Genomic DNA, 10830 nt, shown 5'->3' with positions numbered 1-10830 from the left:
CAAAGATACCATGCTATTGACTATATTCCCTATGCTTTACTTTTATCCCATGGCTAATTTATATGGTAACTGGGATTTTGTGCCTCTTTATCCCCTTCACCTATTTTACCCACCCACACCCACCTCCCCTTTGGCAATCACAAGTCTCTTCTCTGTGTCTTTGAGTTTAATTATTTGTTTGTTTAGCTTCCACATATAAGTAAAATTATACTATATTCGTCTTTCTCTAACTGGCTTATTAAACTTGGCATAATACTCTCTAGGTCAATCCATGTTGTCACAAACGGCAGGATTTCTTTCTTTTTATGGCTGAATAATATTAGAGTGTGTGTGTGTGTGTGTGTACCATATATTCTTTATCCATTCATTTATTGATAGAGATTGAGACTTCCATATCTTGGCTATTGTAAATAATGTAGCAATAAACACTAGTCACATATACCTTTTTGAATCAGTGATTTTTTTTCCTCAAGTAAATTCCCAGAAATAGAATTTCTATATTTAGCCCTTTGAGGAGCCTCCATACTTACTTATACAGTGGCTGGACCAATCTACGTTCCCTCCAACAGTGTAAGAGGATTCGTTTTTCCATATCCTCATCAACACTTGTTATTGTCTTTTGGATAGTGGCCACTCTGACTAGTGTGAGGTGATATCTCATTGTGATTTTGATTTGCATTTCCCAGATGATTAGTGATGTTGAGCATCTTTTCATGTATCTGTTGGTAATCTGTATATCTTCTTTAGAAAAATGTCTATTCAGATCCTGTGTCCATTCTTTAATTGGGTTACTTGTGTTTGGTGTTAAGTTGTATGCGTTCTTTGCATATTTTGGATGTTGGCTCCCTTTTGGATATATCATTTGCAAATATATTCTACCATATAGTAGGATGTCTTTTTGTTTTGTTGATCGTTTCATTTGCCATGCAGAAGATTTTTAGTTTGATGTAGTACTACTTCTTTACTTTTGCCTTTGTTTCCCTTTCCCAGGGAGAATTATCCACACACACACACAAAAAAAAAATTACTAAGGCTGACTGCCTGTATTTTCTTCTAAGAATTTTATGGTTACATGTCTTACATTTAGGTCTTCAATTCATTTGAGTTTATTTTTGTGTATTGTATATGTAGCTATCTAGTTTTCCAACACCATTTATTGAAGAGACTGTCTTTTCTCATTGTATATTCTTATATACGGACCAGAAGCAATGTTTTCCTTGAAATGGGTGTGGGCCTGTTCTATTACTACAGTTGACAGAGAACTGGTGAGTTCAGTATTTATAAAGGATTGAAAGGCCAGATTATAAGCTTCTCTGAAAGCATAACAGAGTAACATAAATTTCATACATCTCTTTTAAGCCTAAACCTAATTGCATGCCTATTTCTATATTAACTCAGCCATTGAAAAGGAATGTGTAAATTAACATTCTTAAGGGGTACAAAGGCACATGCACAGAAATTTTCTTGGTCTGTGGGCGAATTAATACAATTGCTTGCCCCTTTGCTTACATTAAAAGTGATGGCTTTGAAGCAGTCTATTAGTACATTTTACCAACTTTTTTGTCCATTCAGTAAGAAAAATATGCTCAATTACTAAAATACTAATTCTTCAGGAAAAGGAAGGTCAGGAATTTATGATTCACAGGTGAGATTTGACTCATAGATTAATTTAATCAAATTCTACATATTATTAACCTTTTTAATTAGTGTTTTTGTATGTGATATTGCTATTGATCCACATTTTTTGATGGACCGAGTTTGAAACAATGGTATTTGTTAATTAATTCAATCATTTACTTATTTATCTACAATTTATGGAGTAACTAGTCCCCAAACTAGTTTGAAATAACATATAATACTAAAACACATATGAAGTAGGCCAATTATATATAAAGTTTGCTCAAAATTCAATTAGAAGGAAAAAAGGCAGCAATGTACTATATATCTGGAATGAATTATTTGTTGTAATGAGTATGAAACTTATCTTTCCATTTTAAGGTAGTCAACTTAAAGGAGGAAACATTTTGTGCACTAACAAAATAAGTGACTGATTAAAGGAAGAAAACAGGACTTTGAAGATTTTTTTTTTCTGGTATTGTAATCCAGGGAATTTACCACATAGATTTCTACTTAAGGAACACTGTCTTATTTGAGTAGTTAGCAAAACAGAATAGTCATGATTCACACACACACACACATACACACACTCACTCTCCCTACACACATACACAAGCTCATTCACTCAAGTCTGTTTCTCCCAGAATATTTTCTAGAATAATGTTACCACTATCTAGTCATATGTTCAATTCAAAAACCCATTTTGATTTTTCTTTTCTCATCTCTTAAATATAATTCATCATTATACCTTGTTGGTGCTACATCTATAAGATATCCTGGCCCCATCCTCTCGACTGATAACACTGGCCCAAACTAACATGTCCAACCAGGACTATGGTTTTAGATTCCTAGCTGGTCTTCTTTCCCCCACACATGATCAAAGGGCAGCAAGGATGATGTTTTAACTTCAAATCAGGTAACACCATTTTAAGTAGATCTTTCATTTGCTTCCCATTGAACTGGCATGAAACTAAGTCTCCTGCTATGGTATATTATGACCTACAAATCCCTGACCTCATCTCCTACCTTTTTCTTCCCAGTTACCAGCAACATTTTTTCAAGCCTCTGGACATACCAATCTATTTCTTTCCTTTAAGACATTCAATTTAAATATCATTCTACCTGAAATACTCTCCCAGTTACTGAAGTACTAGTTATTTCCCTTCATTTAATTTTAAGTTCAAATTTCAGCTCCTGAAATTTTTTTCTCACTATCCCAACTAAAGTGCACCACACAGCCTGTTAACTTCCTGTTTACTTTAAAGCATTAATCTTCACATAAAGTGGCCTTATCATTGTTGTATGCACTTATACTATGTAATACACATAGAAGATGCTTAACAATAAAATACAGTCACCACTGTTATTATTAGTGGCTATAATTTAGTAATTACTATGTGTCAGGAACTCTTCTAAGCATCCTTTGTATTAACTCATTTAATGTTTCATAGTTCAGGAAATTTGACACCTTCACTGCTGAGTCCAGAATGACTAGAACAGTGACTAGCACAAAGTAGTTATAGAATAAAATATTTGTTTAGTAAATGAATAAATACGTTATACAATAACCTAATTTTTGCTCTTCTAGAATTGTACATGGAAACCATTTCAACTATAATAATACAGAATAAAGAATAGAATCAAAAGATGTTAAATGTGAGAAAATTGCACGTAAAATACTCAAAAAGACAAAAAACACATTTTCTAAATATCGTAGTTGACATTCATTTTTTGTTACACTTTGCATGCAAAATGCATGTTTACTTATTGGAAAAAGTCAGTGATTGTGAGATGAACAGTTTTCTGAAGAGAAATAGAGGTCTTGCTGGCTCTATGTCTGAATGCATTCTTTAATACAGGTAAACATTAATGAATTTTTCACACAAAATATAAATTTCTTAGCATTTCTGGTGCTAAGGGGGATATTCATAATCAATGAAATATTATGACTAAAAGAATGTAAGTGTGTATGGGATATTCATTATCAATTAAATCTTATGACTTAAAGAATGTAAATGCATAATGTGAACTTTGTTTATCATAGTGGAGTAGATTAAACAACTAGTATTATGTGCTTTTTATTAGCATCTGTCAAGATTAATCATGAGTATTCATTTATCAAAGGCATCTCTCCTTAACTTTTATCCTAAATTGACATAGATCTACAATCTTTCAGGGGAATTTCAAAAGATGAAAAGTTAAAAAAATGTAATTAAAAAAAACTTTTATTTTCTGTACATTTGACAAAAAAATCTATTTTGTGCCAAAATCTTTTTTGAACTGGTAATAGGAACTTGTTAAGATTTGGTGTTTCTAGTGTTTTGTATGTATTTCATGACATTGAGTTAAACTGAATAGTGAAATTGTCAAGAAGTGCTGAGTATAAAACTGCATGGGTAATATCAAGAAATAAAAATTACAGCAAGTTTTAGTGTCAGTATCTCAAGAAATGATGTTATTGCATAAATTCATCAAGCTGTTTTTGTGAGGTATCTTAAAGAGTAATGTGATGTAGAAATCTCATATTATTTTAAGTCTTTAATATATGATTTAGAGAAATAGAAACATAAGGTGTTGAAGTTTTCACAGTGGAGCCTGTCAGTGGTTTTAAGAACTAATGAAAAATGGGCAAACACTCGATAGTAAAACAAACAACAAATGAACAAAAAAAGGTAATGATTGGTATGGATTAAGTAGATCTAACAGTGAAGAAGTAAACTTATACCACTAACTGACTTGTTTGTTATAAAGTAAGCTAGAAGATATTACAAACAACCAAACATTAGAAATAAAATTCAGGAATTCAATAATTGTCATTTATATTTACAGTATCATTATGTAAAAATATGAAGACTTATAGAAAAGGTTTCTACAAATCATGAAGCAGCTAAAAATTACATTGGTAAGTTTGATAAGAAAAATCATAGTCGTTGGAGAAAACTGAAGGAGTGAATGGTGAACATGTATAACAATACATCTGTTATACAATCCAGTGGATGATTAATAAATTTGTTTAAATAATAAGCACAAGGAGAACAGTGTTCATCAGCCCAGGTGGAAAAATATCTAAGATAGAAAAGTTATCAACTAATTTGTTTTCCTTGATCGTGGTCCATTTATCAATCAGCAGAAGGTTATGGCAGTTTTTTCAATTAGAGACTTCTTAGACAGAAGGTAAAACTGAAACTTCCCTTTAAAAGCAGCCTATCAAAGTTCTGCCTCATTATTGAAGAATCTTTTGTCCTATAATCACATATCCATTTCTAATCTGATGACAGGAAGGAGTCAACATTGGAGAGACCTATTCTCAAAGATTCCCAAACAACCGGACTAAATAAATATTTATTACATATTGATAGGTAGATACAGAAATATGAACATTTTCTTTGAATTAAGAAGTATTAGGATATTGCAGTCTGTGAATATCTACCACATCACTTATCAACATATTACTATATGATTTGACTCTGGCTAAACACAGATGATTCATGATTTTTATCCTAAGTAAGATGACCATTTAGATTTCACTTCACTAATAGTAATTTATATAACTATAAGTGTTGTTTTAGAACTTATTGGGAATATTATATACTATGGTCCATGAATATATTATCTTTCCAAAAGTTGAATAATTCTGAATTCTAAAATATGTGTGGCCTCAGGGTTTTCAGATCTGGTCCTACTGAAGATCGTATCATGTATGAGTCAGTCAGATAAAAATTTTACTAGCTTTAAAATTAAAAGACATATAATATATTTTTCTTCTTCATTTTCTGCTCAGCAAATATACATACTTTCTATTTATTTATCATTAAAATACTACCTTTACTTTCTAATATAATATGTAGTAAGGCATACACATGCATGCACTATGAAAAGAACAAGAGGGAGGAAAAAAAGAGAAAGCAAAAATATCTGTAAAAGTGAAAGAAAAAATTTGAATGGAGAAAAAATAAACTTTAAATTCTGAATGAGATGTTTAGAGATGCCTCAGGTTAGTAGAGAAAATCATTTTGACAGTAAGAAATTTGGCACTTATGGAATGCTTTAGAACAAATGTGAAAGTTAATCTAAAGTTGACTTAATCTTACATGGTAATATTGTCCATTTCTGTGCATGCTCTGATCAATGACAGTTTAACTGGATGATTTCCAAGCAATAGTACACTGCTTGAAATGATAAACAGAGAAACCTCAGAGCCAGGAGTAGAAGAAACTTTTACTTCTTTTTGCCTGTGGCTTGAGGAATACATTAACATAAGCATTTATTTGTTTATAATGTTCTTGTTCTACCTAGGATTTTTTGAAAGTGTTATGTTTGCATATCTATTTATCTAAGTCCCTTGATAACAAAGCCAGAACCACACACTCCTCTCCTATCCCACCCAGAAGTGATTTCTCATACATATCCATTAATTTGCACTCTGTCAATAGCTCCTGCAAAAAATTATGAAAGGAGACAGTGTTGAAAATGTAATTTAATCAAAGAATGTCCAGATAATATAAATGAGTTCAAACAGAAGACTTGATAGAAAATCTCCATTTATCTCGTATCTTTTATTCCTGCCTTTAATTCTACACTATCAGCACTTTTTTCTTGGGCAATGAAATCTCTAGATCAAAAAAAAAAAATCTGAATCATTTGGTAGGATGCTGCATATCCTTTTTAGATTCAGCCTCATTTCTCTATGAATTGCTAGACATTAATATTGCAAGTTACATTGCTAATTCTGACCCACCCAAAGTCAAATGATAGCCTCATTTTTTTGATAGATTCATAATTTTATTTTCTCTTTTGAAGGAATCAGAGGGCTAAAATTCAATCCACAGGACGCTGGCTTTCACCTTTGTCTAGATAAAGTAATGACTTTCCCTAGGGTCTCAAATTCCAAAGTACATTTTACTTGTCCCCTCTGCTGTAGTTAACAGTTTCAATCCTTTCTTACTGAAACATTGTTTCTCTTGTTTTTATGACATTGTACCAATCTATTTATATACTGGGCACTTTGCAGTCTTGACCTGGCACTTTCTCCTCTACCTGATCATTAACTGTTACATCTCAAAGCTAATCCTTTCTTCCCAGTCTTGATTCTAGTCTATACCATTTACTTAAACCTGTATTCAATTAATGTCTATCCTCTAGATATTTTTTTATTCAAGCATGTCTTCCAGCTCTAAACTCTAGTATAACTATGCAAAAAGAATAATATAGAATTTCAGCCGAACAAATTGAAAAACAAGAGTATCTCTTGACACATTCTCCATACTCACCCACTATATACTTTATCAATAATTCCTTTCAAAATCATCTCTTCAGATGCTTTTAAAAGTGACCACTCTTTCCTACCTCTATATAATCTTCCTCTTCTGAATTACTTTCTCTTGTACCTGATCTTATTGACCACCTACCAGTCCTTCTAATGTTTAAATCTGTAATTTGGTTTCCATAGTACAGCCATAAGAATCCTTTAAAAAGATGAGGATATAATCACATTGCTGTCTCATTTTAAATGTTTTAATAGTTTTTAATTATCTTTCAGATAAAGCATAAAATCCTTCAGATCAAGAGGGCATTCATATCAAGCCTATGCATTTATTTGCCATCTATTCTTTTGCCTTATTTTCAGAAATCCCTGTGAGAGAATCATACTGGTTCCTTCACGCTGTCAAATGTCTGTTTGTCACAGTGATTTTGCATGTGCTGTTCTTACTGTTCAAAACACCTACTCCATACCTATTGCCTAATTTATGTGAACTAATTTTGTGGGTTTCAGGAAAACTTTCCAAACATCCATAACTTCAGGTGTGAAAGACCTTTATCTTTACAAGGCACCCGGGTTTTCCCATGACATCATTTAATCTTGGTAAGAAGACTTAATATGAGATCTACCCACTTAACAAATTTTGACATGTACAATACTGGTGATTATATTTATAATATTGAACATCAGATCTATAGAGATTATTCATCTTGCTTAATGGAAACTTTATGCCCATTGATTTCCCCCTCCTCCCCAGCCCCTGGTGACCACCATTCCACAGTTTGAGTCTATGAATTCAGCTAACCTCATACAAGTGGAATCATGCAGTATTGTGTTTTTGTGACTGTCTTATTTCATTTAGCATAACTCCCTCAAGGTTCATGCATATTGTCACATACTGCAGAATATCATTTCTAAAACAGTATTGTATTCCATTGTACAGATACATATAATACTTTTTTATCCATTCATCTTTTGATGAACATTTACATTATTCTAATCTTACCTTGTGAGAAAGTGCTAAAATGCACATGAGAGTCCTAATATATCCTTAAAATATTCAACTATTTTAGATACTCAAAAGTGGGAATGGTGGGCTATCAAATATTTCTATTTTTAATTGTTTGAAGAACTTCCATACTATTTTCCATATAGCTATCTGTATCTATAATGAATTTCCAACTTATCCTCTCTAAACCTTAATTTAACATATTCCCCCATAAAATTGCTCTTTCTCACTCTCTTCTATCTCAGTGAATATGACCACAATAAATTCATTCATGGAAGCAAAAATACAATTTGAATGTTTATTATATGATAGGGATTATTTTAGGTCCTAGTGGTACAACAATGAATAAAGTACACAATTTTCCTGCTTTTTTTAAAATTGAAGTAACATTGATATACAATCTCATATTGGTTTCAAGTATACAGCACAGTTACCCACATTATTAAATCCTCACCCACTCTAGTTTGTTTACTATCTGTCTACATAGAAAGATGTTACAGAATCACTGGTGATATTCTCCATGCTGTACTATTAACCCTGTTACAAATTACATTATGATTGAGAATTTTTGTGCCCCTTTATCCTCCTCTCCCTCCCTACTAACCCACTCACCCCAAACTCTCCCCCATGGTAACCACTAGTCACTTCTCAGTGTCTATAAGTCTACTGCTGTTTTGTTCCTTCTGTTTTGCTTTGTTTAATGTTCCATAAATAAGTAAAATCATATGGCATTTGTCTTTCTCCACCTGGCTTATTTCACTGAGCATAATAGCCTCTAGATCCATCCATGTTGTTGCAAAAAGCAAGATTTCATTTTTTATGGCTAAATAATATTCCATTGTATACATGTACCACTTCTTCTTCATCCATTCATCTACTGATGGACACTTAGGTTGTTCCATATGTTGACTATTGTAAATAATTTGGTGATAAACATAGTGGTACATGTATCTTTTCAAATCAGGGATTTTGTTTTCTTCCAGTAAATTTTAGAAGTGGATTTACTGGATTGAATGGTTTTTCTGTTTTCAGTTTTTTGAGAAAATTCCGTACTGCTTCCCACAGCAGTTGTACAAATTTACATTCCCACCGGTGGTGTAGGAGAGTTTCCATTTCTCCACATCCTCACCAGCCCTTGTTATTTCTTTTATTTTATATAGTGGCTATTCTAACTGGTGTGAGGTAATATCTCATTGTGGTTTTGATTTGCATTTCCCTTATGATTAGCAATGTGGAATATTTTTTCATGGGCCTGTTGACCATCCGTATTTCTTCTTTGGAGAAACGTCTGTTCAGTTTCTCCACTCATTTTTTAACTTGGCTATTTTTTTGTGTTGAGGTGTATGAGTTCTTTATATATTTTGGATGTTAACCCCTTATCAAATAAACCATTTACAAATATATTCTCCCATAATGTAGGTTGTCTTTTTGTTCTGGTAATGTATTTCTTTGTTGTACAGAAGCTTTTTAGTTTGATGTAGTCCCACGTGTTCATTTTTTATTTTGTTTTCCTTATATGAGGAGATGTGTCCAGGAAAAAATTGCTCAAACTTAAGTTCAAGAGATTTTTGGCTATGTTTTCCTCTAAGAATTTTATGATTTCATGTAATACATTCAGGTCTTTGATACATTTTGAGTTTACTTTTGTGTATGGAGTTTGACAGTAATCCAGTTTCATTCTTTTGCATGCAGCTGTCCAGTTTACCAAATACCAGTTATTAAAGAGGCATTCCTTCCCCCATTGAATATTCATGGCTTTACTATATAATTAACCATATACACATGGGTTTATATCTGGGCTTATTCATTGTTTCATTGATCCATGGGTCTGTTTTGGTGACACTACCATATTGTTATGATTACTCTAGCTTTATAGTACATCTTGAAGTCAGGGAGTGTAATGCCCCAGCTTTGTTCTTCTTTCTCAGGATTGTTTTGGGTGGCTCTTTTGTGGCTCCATATGAATTTTAGGGTTATTTGCTTTAATTCTTAAAAAATGCCATTGGTATTTTGGTAGGGATTGCATTTAATCTGTAAATTGCTTTGGGCACAATGGCCATTTTGACAATATTAATTCTTCCTATCCATCAGCATGGGATAGATTTCCATTGATTTGTGTCTTCTTAAATTTCTATCATGATTGTCTTACAGTTTTCAGAATATAGGTCTTTCATCTCCTTGGTTAGGTTTATTTCTAGGTATTTTATTCATTTATATGCAATTAAAAATAAAACTGTTTTCCTGATTTATCTTTCTGCTAGTTCATTGTTAGTAAATAGGAATGCAACAGATTTCTGTGTATTAATTTTGTATCCTGCAACTTTACCAAATTCAGTTATTAGTTATAATAATTTTTTTCATGGAGTCTTTAGGATTTTCTAATAAGTCAACTGCAAACAGTGGCAGTTTAACTTCTTCTTTACCAATTTGGATGATTTTATCTCTTTGTGTTGTCTGATTGCTGTGGCTAGGACCTTCAGTAATATGTTGAATAAAAGTGGTGAGAGTGGACATACTTATCTTAGAGGAAAGCTTTCAGCTTTTCACTGGTATTACGTTAACTGTGGGTTTGTTGTATATGTGGCTTTTATTATGTTGAGGCACATACCCTCTATACCAATTTTGTTGAGAGTTTTTATCATGAATGGATGTAGAATTTTGTCAATTGCTTTTTCAGTATCTATTGAGATAATCATGTGGTTTTCATCCCTTTTATTAATATGGTGTATGGTACTGCTTGATTTATTAATATTATACCATCCTTGCATCACTGTAATAAATCTCATTTGGTAGTGATGGATGACCTTTCTATATATTTTACAATTTTATTGCCTTTAAAATTTTACTGCACAGGTGTTGGAGGAAAGAAGGGAGAATAAGTAAATAAACAAGGAAACAAGATACATATATATATATATATATATATATATATATATATATATAT

Source organism: Manis javanica, chromosome 1 (assembly GCF_040802235.1).
Source record: "Manis javanica isolate MJ-LG chromosome 1, MJ_LKY, whole genome shotgun sequence".
In the NCBI taxonomy this organism is placed as follows: Eukaryota; Metazoa; Chordata; class Mammalia; order Pholidota; family Manidae; genus Manis; species Manis javanica.
Note: the sequence above shows the minus strand (reverse complement) of the source record.